This window comes from Filicampus tigris, chromosome 18 (assembly GCF_054856515.1).
Source record: "Filicampus tigris isolate MCC_2025a chromosome 18, RoL_Ftig_1.0, whole genome shotgun sequence".
NCBI lineage: Eukaryota > Metazoa > Chordata > Actinopteri > Syngnathiformes > Syngnathidae > Filicampus > Filicampus tigris.
Window position 1 is genome coordinate 13,416,022 of NC_141234.1, and position 15,244 is coordinate 13,431,265.

At 42.8% G+C, this 15,244-nt stretch overlaps 1 long non-coding RNA gene across 1 annotated transcript in view; it reads right to left on the reverse strand.

Moving 5' to 3' along the window:
- The window catches only part of LOC147132618 (uncharacterized), a 385,135-nt gene that overhangs the window by 247,525 nt on the left and 122,366 nt on the right, over positions 1-15,244 (reverse strand). The gene's annotated exons all lie outside the window — the stretch shown is intronic.

A 15,244-nucleotide genomic window follows, 5' to 3' on the forward strand; every position in this document is an offset into this window, starting at 1 on the left:
ATCAGGAAAACTGAAATGGTCTAAAACGGTTTGAGGCTATGTACTTTCACAATTTGGTACTACATTGTTCTCAGTCTTTGCACATTTTTTCAGCGATCATCAAACATGTTTAATGTATTTAAAAACACATCTCTGAATTCACTTTACAGGGTCTTTAAAATTTTTATATTTTAGTCATTATTTCAAATATCTACACATATTTGCTTTTCTCATTCAGTAATACGTTATACACAACCCTATATTTTGTCATTTGATATGTAATAAAATGTTGCATGTTCCAAAAAATGACTCCTTAGAAGTTGTTTGCTTCTAAAGATATGCCCTTATTCAACACTATACTGTTTGACTGTCGTTGAATCAATAGCTGATCTTCTCGACCATCTGGTTCTACTTTCTTCTCGAAGCAAATAGTCAGGATATGGAAAAATAAATAAATAAATAAATAAAAAATAAAAATAAAATAAAAAAAAAAATATATATATATATATATATATATATATATATAGTCGCTGTCATGTTAAAAACACTTATCACTTAATTCTCTTATAACAATATAATAATCCTTTTAACACTTAACACTTACACATTTTTTTTCATTTTATTATTTTTACATGTATCATGTTTCCGCGTTACAGACATCACATTAAAGTGCAAATTTAAAAAGTTTCCAAAATTGGAGATAAGGACTGTGACGATATATTAAGTCACAGGGCGTCCATATATCAAATCGCTCAATGTGCGGTGGCAAGTGGCCAACTATCTAACCTTATCTCTCCGTAACCTCTCTTTATTAACTTTCAGTAGTCCCTGGTTACATGGGTGTTTCCAACCTAAGGGGCGGGGAACTTATGCAAGCCATTGGCAACACTTGGATTTGTTTCTCTATGTGAGTTAAAGATTACTGTGTCCAAGCGTCATAATTACGGCAAAGCATGACATTGCAAAGACATTCAGTCACATCCACAACCTTCTAAACCTTATCAGATGGTGTCTACAAGTCTGCTATTGATAGATATGAAAGCAGAAGCAATTTCTTCATTGCGAGCACAAACAAGAGCGGAAGCAATATTCTTCTTTGCAGGCAAATATCACATCGTTCTTATATTTAGTTTACAATACACATATATATTGTAAACTAAATCACTCAAACATATGTTCATTTAGCATAATCAGCAAATGTGTGATAACTGTTTTATAATTATTCCTTCACACAGCCACGAGGAGAACATGTGAACCGCACACAGGAGCCCGGATTTGAACCCAGAACCGCTGAATTGTGAGGCAGATGTGCTAACCAATTGGCCAATGTGCCACTGAAAGGACTAAATATATAAGATAAGATAAGATAAGAATGCCTTTATTGATCCCACAGTGGGGAAATTTTCAGTGTTACAGCAGCAAAGATATAGGTCACACAGGGGCGGCGGCATAATGTGGCCATTAATGTATAACATTGACGGCAAACATTCAGGATCAAACCTATGTAAATATACACAGTAACATGTGTATATAGACCTGTATATACACACCAACATACATCTACATAAAAAGTATGAGGAACACTCATTTTGACCTGTACATAGTACAGAGGAAAAATACTCTAAGTAAGTGACAGTGCTGCAGTGCTGTAGTGAAATGTAAGGAATAGTATTGGATAAAAATAAAACTAGACTAACAGTAGTGGGGAATGTTGAGTATTGCAAGGTATTACAGTAGTGGGGAATGTTGGGTATTGCATGATATGAGCTCAGGTGCAGGACTGCACAATTGCACTAATGTCCGCCAGTTTGTAGAGACTACACAATGTTCTTGTTAAAGAGTCTGACAGCAGCAGGCAAGAAGGAACGGCGGAATCTCTCCTTTGCACAGCGAGGGTGTAACAGTCTGTCACTGAAGGAGCTGTGGAGTGCTGTTAGGGTGCCCTGGAGGGGGTGGTCCGGGTTGTCCAGCATTGATGACAGCTTGGCCAACATCCTCCTGTCCCCCACCGAGTCCACAGAGTCCAGGGAGCAGCCCAGGACAGAGCCGGCCCTCCTGACCAGTTTGTCCAGCCGCATCTTGTCCCCGGGCCGAGATTCCGCCTGCCCATGTGACCACTCCCTGGAAGATGACCGATGCAACCACAGAGTCATAAAAGTTCCTGAGGAGTGTCCCCTGAACCCCAAAAGACCTCAGTCTCCTGAGTAGGAAGAGTCTGCTCTGACTCTTCCTATAGAGGGTGTCTGTGTTGTCGCTCCAGTCCAGTTTATTGTTCAGATGAACACCCAGGTACTTGTAAATTGAGACTCTCTCAACATCTGTTCCCCGGATATTCACTGGTGCAGGTGAAGAGTGCTGGCGCCTACCGAAATCCACCACCATTTCTCTGGATTTCCCCGCATTGATCAGGAGGCGGTTCTGCTGGCACCAGTCCACAAAACCCTGAGTAAGTTCTCTGTACTCCCGATCATCTCCGCCTGTGATGAGGCCGACAATCGCAGAGTCGTCAGAGAACTTCTGCAGGTGACAGGTAGGGGTGTTGTAGTTGAAGTCCGAGGTGTAGAGGGTGAACAGGAAGGGAGCCAAGACAGTTCCCTGTGGGGCCCCCGTGCTACAGAGGAGAGCCGTCAGACACACAGTCCTGTGTCCTCACATACTGTGGCCGGTTTTTCGAGGTAGTCCTGGATCCATGTGGTGAGGTGGTGGACCACCCCCGCCCGCTCCAGCTTGTCTCCCAGTAGGGTGGGCTGGATGGTGTTGAAAGCACTGGAGAAATCAAAGAACATGATCCTCACAGTGCTCCCCGCCTTCCCCAGGTGGGAGAGTGAAGTGTGGAGGAGGTAGATGATGGCATCATCCACACTGATGCCAGGCTGATGTGCGAACTGGAGTGGGTCCATTGAGGAGCTCACCAGGGGGCGCAGGTGGGCAAGGACCAGTCTCTCCAGGGTCTTCATCAGGTGAGACGTCAGCGCCACTGGTCTGAAGCTGTTGAGCTCCTTCGGGTGGGGGGTCTTTGGCACCGGGACCAGGCAGGATGTTTTCCATAGCTGGGGGACCCTGCCCAGCTTCAGGCTCAGGTTGAACATGTGCTGGACAATTCCACACAGCTGGTCTGCACAGGATTTGAGGGGCTGGTGGCTGATGCCATCTGGACCCGTTGGCTTCCTCGCCTTCATCTTCTTCAGCTGGTTCTTCACCTGAGATGTTGTGAAGGCCAAGGCTGGGCAGGAGGGAATGGTGGCTATCTGGTGTAGCTGGGAGCTTGAGACTGTGGAGAAAAGAGGGGAGAGGGTGACACTCACAGCAGGGGGAGTAGGTGGAGGCTGCAGCAGGAGAGACTGAGTGGGGGCAGGCATTTGATCGAACCTATTGAAAAAGAGGTTCAGCTCATTTGCCCACTGCAGGTCCACCCCAGTCAGGGTCTTGGGTTGTCCGTGGCCTGAGATGGTCTTCAGGCCCCTCCAGACTCCCCTGGCATTATTCTGCAGCAGCTGCTCCTCCATCCTCTTCCTGTAGGACCTTTTCCCCTCTCTGATCCTCCTCCTCAGCTGGCGCTGCACAGTCTTCCGCTCCTCTATGTTGCCTGACGCAAAAGCCCTCCTCTTCTCCTTCAGGAGAGCTTTTATGTCAGGTGTGATCCAGGGTTTGTTGTTGGAGAAACACCTTACTGTCCTGGTGGGTACGGTGTTCTCCATGCAGAAATTTATATAGTCTGTAACAGTGTCCGTTAGACGACTAATGTCTTCCCCGTGAGCATCGCTGAATACTTCCCACACAGTTGTGCTGAAGCAGTCCTTTAAGGCTTCCTCGGCCTCTCCAGACCATCTCTGAACCGTGCGGGTCACAGCTGGCTGCCTGCGGACCAGAGGTTTGTACACAGACTGGAGAGCCACCAGGTTGTGATGAGCTTTGCCCAGCGGGGGGAGGGGCAGTGATGTGTATGCCTCCTTGGTGTTGGCATAGAAAAGGTCCAGTGTTTTCTTGTCTCTGGTGTGGCAGGTGAAATACTGTGTGAATGAAGGCAGAGAGGAGGAAGGGGAGGCATGATTGAAGTCACCAGAGATGAGTATCAGGGCATTTGGGTGCTGTGTTTGTAGCCTGCTCACTGTTGCAGTCAAGACATCACAGGCTGTGTCGCCGCTGGCAGCTGGTGGGACGTAGACGGTCACCGCGATCACATGACTAAACTCTCACGGGATGTAGAATGGCCTCATGCCAACAGCTAGCAGTTCAGTATCCCTGCTGCAAAGCTGCTCCTTAATCGTGATGTGCCCAGGATTACACCATCTATCGTTCACAAACACAGCCAGCCCTCCTCCTTTCCTCTTTCCACTCTCCAGCGTCCTGTCCGCGCGTATGATTTGGAAGCCGTCCAATTCTACGACCGCGTTCGGCGTTAGCGCTGTTAGCCACGACTCCGTGAATAGCATCAGGCTAGCCTCCCGGAAGTCCCTCTCATGCCGGGTAAGCGCCGCTAGCTTGTCCATCTTGTTGGGGAGAGATCTAACATTCTCCATGATAACAGACGGGAGGACGGGAGGACGGGATGGTATCGTCTCCTCCTTTCCCGGAGTTTGACCCCCGCACGAGATCCCCGTCTCTTCCTCCTCAGCTCACGGGGGATATCGGGTCTGGCCCCGGGAGCCGGCGCAGGGTTAGCACGGAGTGCTAACAGCTGATTCCGGCTGTAACCAATGGGGGCGCGGCTCCGAGCCAAGTTGCCGGACACGATCGCGCAAAAAATAGCCACCAGCAGCAGCAAGAATACCGCAGTTTGGGTGTCCATTGCTACGCAAGTCACGACTATCAACTATATGAAAAAGGTATGAGGTAGAGTAATAGTAAGGAACAAAAACACACGAAAAGGCTCACCGGTGAGCCGGAGCTACTGTAGCGGGCTGCCACTTCCGCGGCGCCGGAACTCTTATATATATGAAATAGTTTGGGTGGTAAAGGTATACCTGTTTTTAGGCAAACTGTCACAGTCCTTATTTTTGGCAGCCTGCTGTTCTGCCTGTAGCCTGTTGGTTGTTACAAGATGTATGAGGGTGCGGTCAGATTCCTCAAAGGAGGAAATGAACAGCCGTCTGCTCCCTTCACTTTGGTGTACAGCAGGTCCATAGTTTGTATTCCCTCTTGCTCAACAGTTCACATGTGTGTAGTGTAGGGATGTAGCGATTCACTCATGCCCCAATTCAATTCGATTTTCAGTTCCCGATTTTCGATTCAATTATATTTTTTAAAAATTGCTACCATGCTTCTCTCTGTGCATTAGTATGGTTCTGCAGCCATCCATAAACGCAATACGCAATGATGCTTGGCGCAAAAGCATCATTTGATCTACACATTCTAAATGTGCTATTCATCCGGAATGAAAAAAAACATTTCAGAACATAATTTTCTAGATGAATTAAATCAACTCGATTTTTTCGATTAATCAAACCGATTTTAAATCGATTTCTGATTAATCCTTACATCCCTAGCCTAGTGGTTAGTAGATGAGAGAGAAGAACTCTCCGCTGACCAGCATGAGGGCAGCAGAATGCTGAAACTGTCATCTTGTCAATTGCGATCACGTCATGGTTGTAGGGTTACCAGGGTTATAATCATTTTTGTGTTTCATTATAGTGAGTTTTTATTTCATTTTGACTGTTTGTTAGTTTTTATTCATGATTGATAGTTGAATATTCATTGAAAGTTGAATGTTCATTGAGTATTCAATTGCAAATCTGAGTATATGTATACTTGGACTCATTTTTTCAGAAATTATCCTCTCTGAAGTTATGTTTTAGAGAACATGTGAGGGATTACATTTCATGAACAATGTTAAGGCCACAAGGTGTAAAGTTACTAAATATGCGCCAATCTTCTAAATGATTGCAGATGTGGATTCCTTGTTGAATACTCTTTTCGACAATACCTGTTTTGTGAAGATTGACCAGGTACTTCTTGAGATGTAAGGGTTCAAAGAAAGGCTGCCACGCCCCTTTTTCCCTAACATTAAAATTTGGTGGTCCGTAGCTCCCAACCCTGCTCCTAAAAATTGAGACTTAATGTTGTGCCATCACTCACGATCAACAAGTACAGCAAGTTTCATTAAAATAAAAATCTGCTTGGTTCAAATGGTTTCTGATTGTTTTGGGGTTATTTGGCATGGAATGACCCTGTGAAGGCACACTGAACATTTCCAGGAACTGTAAGCACGCTCTAGTTTTATTTGCTGTCCTGAATAATAAGTGTGTGTTATGCAGTTGTCGGAATGTAACTGTACATGATGGCACAACGCACCCTTTTGACAAGAGAGTTGTCAGGTAAGTATCATTATTCTTGTTCTGTATATAATCATCAACTGGAGCTTTTTGATATTCAGCCAGTGTAAGTGGGTGTATGGCATAAGTGGGAGACTGGTGGGACACTTTGTCATTAATGTGCCCATCGCTGTTATCATACGCCTAATGACATCACTCTCAGATGGCATGCTTGGAGCTCGACTGTGGGGAGCCTCAAACGACTGCAGAAGCCGACGCTTCCTTCCCATCATCAATTATGTCTTCTCACCCAAAACAGAAGCCTCTAGATAATGTCTTTCATGGTCCAACAATCTTACGGGGCTTGCCTCCTGCCTGGACTTGAAATGGGCAAATTAATAGTCTCGTTGAAACAAATGGTCATTACACCCCTCGATGCCTTAATATCAGAATGCGGGAGTGTCGGCATCCTGGGTCTGACTACTGATGGGAAATAGATCATGGAATCACACTTCAAGGGAAAACTGTTGGATAGGGTTGCGTCGATGGATAATGATATCCCTAAACCACATAAACCCTTCTATGATCAGTATGTATCCTTCGTTTTTGTCATAGTTTGCTATACCCTGTTTTGGGCAGAAATACCATTATTTTATAGTCGCTTGAAGTGCGTAAAGTGATTTCATTCATTTATTCATTTTCTACCATTCATCCTGTTTAGGGTCAAAGGTAATCCCGGCGGTTTCGGTCCAATACATCCTGGACTGGTCACCTGTCAAATGGAAGTCATTTAAAGGGGAAGTTAACCCAAAAATATTTGATATAACATGTTCTCAGCAGGCCCACTAGTTGAAACATGGCATTATAATCAATATTGTGTTTAGCCATCTCATGTCGTCATTTCTGTCGACTGAAAATGACATCACAAATGCTCAGGCCTCAGGTAACCACCAATCACGGCTCAGCTTCAGAAAACAGGTGACTTGTGGTTGATCGTTGCCTGAGCCCTGAGCAACTGTGATGTCATTTTTAATCGACAGAAGTGACAAAATGGCCACCCCGAGAGATGGCTAAAATCGGGTGGATTAACTCTCTAACTCACAAACGCAATATTTATCAGAATGCCTTGTTTCAACTAGTGGACCTGCGAAGCAGATATTCTTGAAAAATATGTTTGGATTGACTAACCCCTTTAAATTCAAATAAATAAGATATTTCCAAATGTTCTAAATACTGTACAGTGAAAGAGAACCGAGTTCTAATATTGTGCAAATTTAGCAATCGGTTTAATCAGCACATTGCTTCTAATGGATAAAATAAAGGGTCATTTTCTTCAAAATATTGTATTTAAACGGGGCTGATATTGTTAAAGTAGTTTTAGGGGAGCGGCACGGTGGGCGACTGGTTATCACGTCCGCCTCACAGTTCAGAGGTCGTGGGTTCGATCCCGGCTCCGGCCTCCTTGTGTGGAGTTTGCATGTTCTCCCCGTGCCTGCGTGGGTTTTCTCCGGGTACTCCGGTGTCCTCCCACATTCCAAAAACATGCATGGTAGGTTAAGCGATGACTCTAAATTGTCCCTAGGTGTGATTGTGAGTGTGTGTGTTTGTTTCTGTATGCCCTGCGATTGGCTGGCAACCAATTCAGGGTGTGCCCAGCCTACTGCTTAAGTAAGAGCAGGGCTCTAGACTGCTCCTAAATGGTGGCATTTTGCCCCTAAAATTTGAGACAATGTAACTACGATTTTCATCTACTCCTGCCTGCGCAACCGGTGAATTTAGCACCACCATTAGCACGTCCACCTCACAGTGCAGAGGTCGTGGGTTCAAATAAGGCCCCGGCCTTTCTGTGCGGAGTTTGCATGTTCTCCCCGTGTCTGCGTGGGTTTTCTCCGGGTACTCCGGTTTTCTCCCACATTCCAAAAACATGCATGGTAAGTTGATTGGACGCTCTAAATTGCCCCTAGGTGTGATTGTGAGTGTGTGTGATTGTTTGTCTCTGTGTGCCCTGTGATTGGCTGGCAACCAATTCGCCCCGCCTACTGCCCATTGGCAGCTGGGATAGGGAACAGCACTCCCCGCGACCCTTGTGAGGATAAGTGGTATAGATAATGGATGGATGGATATATATAGACACACATAAACATTCAAATTAATTTTGAACAGAAGTATTTGTTGTTATTCTTTTGTTGAACGGTCACACCATGTATTAATTTAAAGATTAGCCTTGTCAATATAAAGAAATTGTAATGGATAATACGCTCACTCTAAACCGCTGGAAACAATTTTCCTTGTGGCCAAATGCTGTAGAATACATAGAATTTTTGTCAGTGTTACAAGACAGTGAAAATCAGTTAGGTCTCACAATTTGTAGCATTGAGGTAAAAAAATATATATATATCAACTACATCCATCCATCCATTATCCATGCCGCTTATCCTCACATGGGTCGCGGGCGTGCTGGAGCCCATCCCAGCTGTCTTCGGGCAGTAGGCGGGGGACACCCTGAATTGGTTGCCAGCCAATCGCAGGGCACACAGAGACAAACATCCACACTCACAATCACACTTAGGGGCAATTTAGAGAGTCCAATCAACTTACCCTGCATGTTTTTGGAATGTGGGAGGAAACCGGAGTACCCGGAGGAAACCCACGCAGGCACGGGGAGAACATGCAAACTCCACACAGGGAGGCCGGAGCCGGGATCGAACCCACGACCTCTGAACTGTGAGGCGGACGTGCTCACCAGTCGATCACCGTGCCGCCCTAGAGGTTGACATTTTTTATTTATTAAAATTTTTATTTTATTGTATTTTTTGAGTGATTTACGCCTCTATTTTGGTCACACAAAAGAGTCAAAACACCAAAATCGCAAAGCCCTGAAACATACGTGGGTGATGCTATGGGAGCAGATATGTTTTGTGTTCTCACAGACATTCTTATGTTCCTGAAATTGGACTGTTAATATATATCTAAATAACTGCTGAATATATTAATTAACAATTGTGCATACCAGAATGTCCAAGTTAGTCAAGTTCTGATCTTTTGCTGTCAATGGAGCAGTTCACAGTTGAGTATACACCACTTTAAACGTAATACAGACAGTTACTAAATACACTGATTCTCTGCCAGTGCCACAATACCCAGTCAAGGCCGTTCCCACACCCAGGGTAAAAAAATAAATAATAAAAATGACGGGTTGCACCAGGAAGGGCATTTGACGTAAAATGATTGCAATAATTATAAATTATTCTGACGTGAGTACCTAACAAGACAACACATTATCTGTAGAGAGGCATCATTTTTACTAATTTAATATGTACTAAATGTCTGACTTAAAAAAACATAATGTGAAGTATATTTACATAATAGTTTTTTTTGTTGTTGTTGTGGAGAAAACATTGTAATGGCAAAATGTATGGGTTTGATCATTTACATTACGAAGGACGAACCTCATTCAGAAAACCATGAAAACACCACAATCATGCTTCTGATACCAAAAGGAGAGATATCAGGAAAAGCCTTTCCTTAGCACATGTCAAATTTACACCCACATAAAAAGGTAAATACCCAGATACAAGCTGCTGATTGTCCTTTTCTATTACAGCTTTATGGAATGTAGACATCGTCCACCGTTGGCCCTTCATAGAGAATTGTTTCACCTCTGAAAATGATCAGCCTCTGTACGCTCCCCCTGAAATATCTGAGCTAGTAAAATACTTCATAGTAGGAGTGGATAAGATGATGGGGAATTACAGGTATATGCTTCTCATGTTATCTGGTGCTGATGGCCGAGTTATCGTTTTTGGAAATTCCCAATTCTATTTCACTGTAAAATCCAACAACCCCATCGTAAATGATCCGCCTCAGGACGTTGCAATTGCAGAACATGACAAGACAACCTCTTTTTATTTCTTGGAATCAGTCAAGGACACCTTCGCTTTGTCCCAACATTGACTGCAAAGTGTTTTACTTTCAAATCATGAAAAAAAAGAACAAAAAACATTTTGCTCAACAAATATTGGTATTTGAACAGGATAATTCATTATTTGTGCTATAAATTCTATGATAATGATTGAATCTTGTTTTAACATTTTGATTTGCTAAATTTTTATAGCCTATCCTACATTATTATCAAAAACAATTAAATAAAATAATGTACTTCCTAATATAAAGACATGACATCCAGATTGAACATTAATGCATTCTGGTGTAGCCCTTAACAATCGTTGCAGTTTGTTATGTGGGCACTTGGAAAAAAATGTATTCCAATCCCTTCTGCTTGTTGTTATTCTAAATAGATTAAGATTATTCCATTGTTCTACCAAAGCCCAAGCAGTGAAACAATTGCATATTAACTTTTTACATGTCCATTCACACTATAACAGTTATAGTGTCTTGCTCGGGTCAGAGTGTCTTCATTTTGGACAGAGGTCCCCAAACTACGGCAGCGGGCCACCTGTCCGCCTTCACATTTGACTCGGCCCCCTGAGCAAATCCAGAGATGAATTTTGCTTTTTGTCTATGACTAATACATGCGTAGAACGTGACATTCTATCCCACCCTTCTGCACTCTGTGCCCCATTTTTACTCGTGGCGTTAGTACAAACTTTGAGGATCTGGCAGGATCTGGCAGTTCTCCAAAGTCTCAAATTTTTGGCAAAGTATGCCAAGTCATGGAAGAGTTAGACCAGGACTGGTCAAAGCTTGCCAGCATCACTTGTGTATTATGGCCTTTTGATTTTTTATTATGTATTGTTTATTGTGTTGTTTATTGCTTTGCTCCAGCTCTAGCTGTTATGAAATGTGTTACATAAATAGAATTGTATTGTATTGTATATATAAGCCAACCAGCAAAAGACTAAACAGACAAGCAACCTAATTATATACAGACTAATGAAACAATCAATGATACACAGTCGGACAGGAAAAGCGTGGTGGAGCTATTGGTGGGGACATGAGGAGCAAGGACACAGAATACATAAAAAAATTATGTCAATTATCAAACCTGTCGACTTATTAATCAACGTCATTGTTTATTTTTGAAACTTTGTTTTTGTTTTTCACTCCACATAACCTTTATTGATGCCCATTATAATTGCATGAAAAAAATAGTGACCGAAAAAAAAATTATTGAAGGGATATACCACTTATTTCATGAAAATTGGCTCCCCCACGATAAAGAAGTAAGAGAGAAAAAAATATTTTAAAATATGCATTTTTTTAATATTGAAAAAAAAGACTGCACGTGCCGAACGACGGATATGCGGTGGTCCACTGTGTAGCAGAATATTAGATTTCATTATATGTATTTATAGTGAAAATTCCACCAGCTGCTTCTGGTCCAGTATAACCCCTGGCCCCATGCATCCTTTATCTATCTACTGTGCAATATTATTTTTTTTTCTTTATGGATTATTATTTCTTGTAAATACTTTTCATTTCTTTCTTTCTCATAATTGATGTGTGCACCGGAGGATCCGCTTTCAATCTCACTGGTGACACTCTGCTCTTGGCTCTTATTTAGCATAAGCCTCCAGACTCCACGTTTTAATGAACAAACACAATGTTCATTTAATACACATTGAAAAGCTTATTCGGACATCTATACATTTGGAACCGTCGTCTTCCGTTACTTGTCCCAAACACAAGAAAGACGATCAGGCCCCGCCGTTCTCGTTGACCCCTTCTGAGCAGCGACGGCAGCAAAAGGGTTCACAAATGGTCCAATGAGACAACACTGTGCATGCAGTGCATCATGGGAGCTAGTGTCTCAATCTCACTTGACGATCAGTTTATTATGCTTCAGGAGAAAAGTACAATTAAATTCCATACAGAATGTATAAAATTAAGTCTGCCAAAAAGTGACTTGTGAGAGTGACGGATTTATCCGCCACAGATGAAATTCACCCGCATTTGGCGGTTGCCATTGTCAAGCCCTGATCATACAATCAGAACCTTTCTTTAACCAGAATGAAATAAAGGCTCATTGCGAGTGAGGTCTTTTTTTCAAGGGTGATCTGAAAATACTGTACAATTCCAATACAAGAAAAAAAGATAGGAACTACAAAAGCAATAATCCATGGGTCAATAAACAGGGAAAAACAATAAAGCAGGAGAGCATGACTTTTCTAATTGCCATTCAATTAGGCTAAGGTCATTCATATGTACAATTATCAAAATAAGACCAAAGAGAAAAACATGCTTGTTGGCCGTGGGATCCTGAGATTTAAAATTCTCTTATTTTAAACTAAGACGAAAAACCTCTCCGTGGGTTGATAATTGATATCCTGTGTCAACTTGCCGGGAGAGGCTACACTCAGACACGTTTGAATAAATAAGTGACTAGTATAAGTGCGCTCCATTTAACATTTTAACATTTTGATAAAATTGGATTTAATTTGTTGGATTATGATGTGTTTTTTCGGAAGCGCAAGATACGATTCGATTCGAACGTCATTTGCTGACATTAACATGATTGGCGAAGGGAGATTTTGGTAATGACCAATCCCGGCTGACCTGCTTTCTGAAGCTGAGCTGTGATAGGTCGTTACCTGTCATTTTCAGTCCACAGAAGTGACCCCCCTGAGATGGTTAAAAATGGGTGGATTTTGCTGCTTAACTCATATTCCACAAACGAGCAATATTAATCAGAATGCCGTGTTTCAACTAGTGGGCCTGCTGGGAACTTATTCTTGAAAAAATGTTTGGGTTGATTTCACTTTAAGGTAAGCCAATTTAAGTATAAAAATTAAAACTTTGAAGTAGTCATTAGCTAACATTCCGTTGTAATCGTCCGCTGCCGGCGTTGTAGTTCACGTTCCTCTCACAGCTTGCAGCATGGTATTTATTCTTCATTTTGCATTTTTAAAGTTAAATTTGTTGCGTAACAAGTATCTAGAAGGGCGGGAACCCTTTGCAACGGCGTAATAGAGGTGTAAATGCTCCCAAAATAAAACTTTAAAATATAATAATAATAAGTCAACCTCTACTTTGCGGTTTTTCAGCTATCGCGGGGGGTTCTCGTTCCCATTAACTGCGATAAACGAGGGATTACGGTGTACTGAATTACTTGGCGGCAGTTGTCACGTTGGCTGTAAGACCAGGAAATGGGTGTGTGGAGTTACTTGACACATCACTTAAAGCAACACTGGGTCATGTCAGTTTTTGTTGATTATGGCGGCGCCATGTGTACAAAAGTGGTAGTGTTTTGACAAAAATCAACCACATTTCCCATGCGTGCCAGCGCGTAGTGTTGTGAAATCCTGAGCCTTCCTTAATAGTAAAACGAGGAAGTGAGTCTGCCGTAAAGCACCCACGTCAAAAGTCAAGGCCCGCGGGCCACATCTGGCCGGCGAGTAGGTTTTCTACGGCCCCTCGGATGATATTGCTTTATTGTTTGATCCGGCCCGCAGCCCGCAGCAAGCCGGTGTGGGTAGTAGATGTGATCGGGTCCGTCGCGCCTGCCGAAGACGACACGCTTTAAAATATATTGTAGCGACTTCAAAGAATACACCGTCAGACGTAGTTTAATCATCATGTTTTTCTTAGTCCAACCGGCTACTGTGGGCCACAGCCGACGCTAATACAGTACGACAACCGTTCAGTCAAAAAAGAGCAACGGCTCTCCTGTTCGTCCTTCGCTACTCTCGCTCGCATGCCCTCCCATCCAGCCGCACGATGCATTCATTAACATCGGAAACAACACAACCTGGCAAGACACAAATTCGACCACAACACAGATAACCCAATTTGTTACACTATTTCTGTAATATGTTTCTTTGCGTCAATGTTTGCCACCCCATGGCTGTTCTACATGCTGACTGAAGACTTCACGTCACTTTTCGTGGCTTTCAGAATCGGTTTGCGGTGAAAATGTATTTGGAGTAAAACACACTTTATTACAAATACTTATGTTGGAAATCTCACGTTGTTTTATTAGTAATTGTTGGCATTTGATAAATTCATTGAGTTTTGACGTAGTGCTGAAATCTCCCACACTATGAGCAGGCATTGATCGCTATTCGAGCGCTGAGTGTTGATAGTGCCTTTTTTTCTTCTCTTTCCTCCTTCGACACAGCTCGTAGTTTGTTCGTGCCAACAAACTCAGTAGTTCCAGATTGCCCGTGTTTCACCACGTTTGTTGTTGTGTGTAAATGTTAAAAGGTGAGTCTAATCATTTAAGTTCGTGTCAGGTAACTGCTGTACATAACAGCCTAGATATGTTCTCGTGAGTGATGTCACGTTGATGAACACTAGTTAGTTATTTCGGCTAGTATGCTAACTATTCTAAGTGATGAAACGTATGAATGTGTATAGTATGTATTGTTTGGCTGATTCATTTCTTAATACAGTGAATTGCAATGTTTAGGCATATTGTTAACAAATGGATATGCATTGGCTGATGTTGCTAGGTTATTCTTTGCCTGTGTTGTTGCAGACCACAATTCAAGTGGAATACGGGCCTGTGTTTTCTGACAGGAAACATTCATACCTTGCCACTCTAAAATAGGGTCAGCTGGAGACATCATACCAATCATATGATCCTCTCCGTTTTACTTCACATTATGTACAGTTCATACAATCTTGCAGGGTCAACCAGAAAATTGTTTCCAGCTTGGCAGGAGAAACGCAAACAGAAGTCACGTACGAGCTGCCTCGCAAAAGTAGCAGTAATGTACTTTATTTTATTTTTTATTTAGTAACTCCGAAGATAAAAACACAACAGCCAGGGAGGTGACAAACATAGACGCAAAGAAATATATTACAGATATATCAAACGTGACATCATCAGCAGGCGCGAAGGACCTGATCCAATCTGGACATTTTAAAAAATTTCAATGAACATTCTATCAGTCCGGCCCTCGGCTTGTCGCAAAATTTTGTATTTGGCCCTCCGTCCGTTTGACTTCGACACCCCTGCCACAAAGTAATTCAGGACATTTGTATTTTTTGTGTGCCAGGGTTGATCCCATCCTCCTCAAAGTTGCTTTGTGCCAATAAAACCGATACAGACC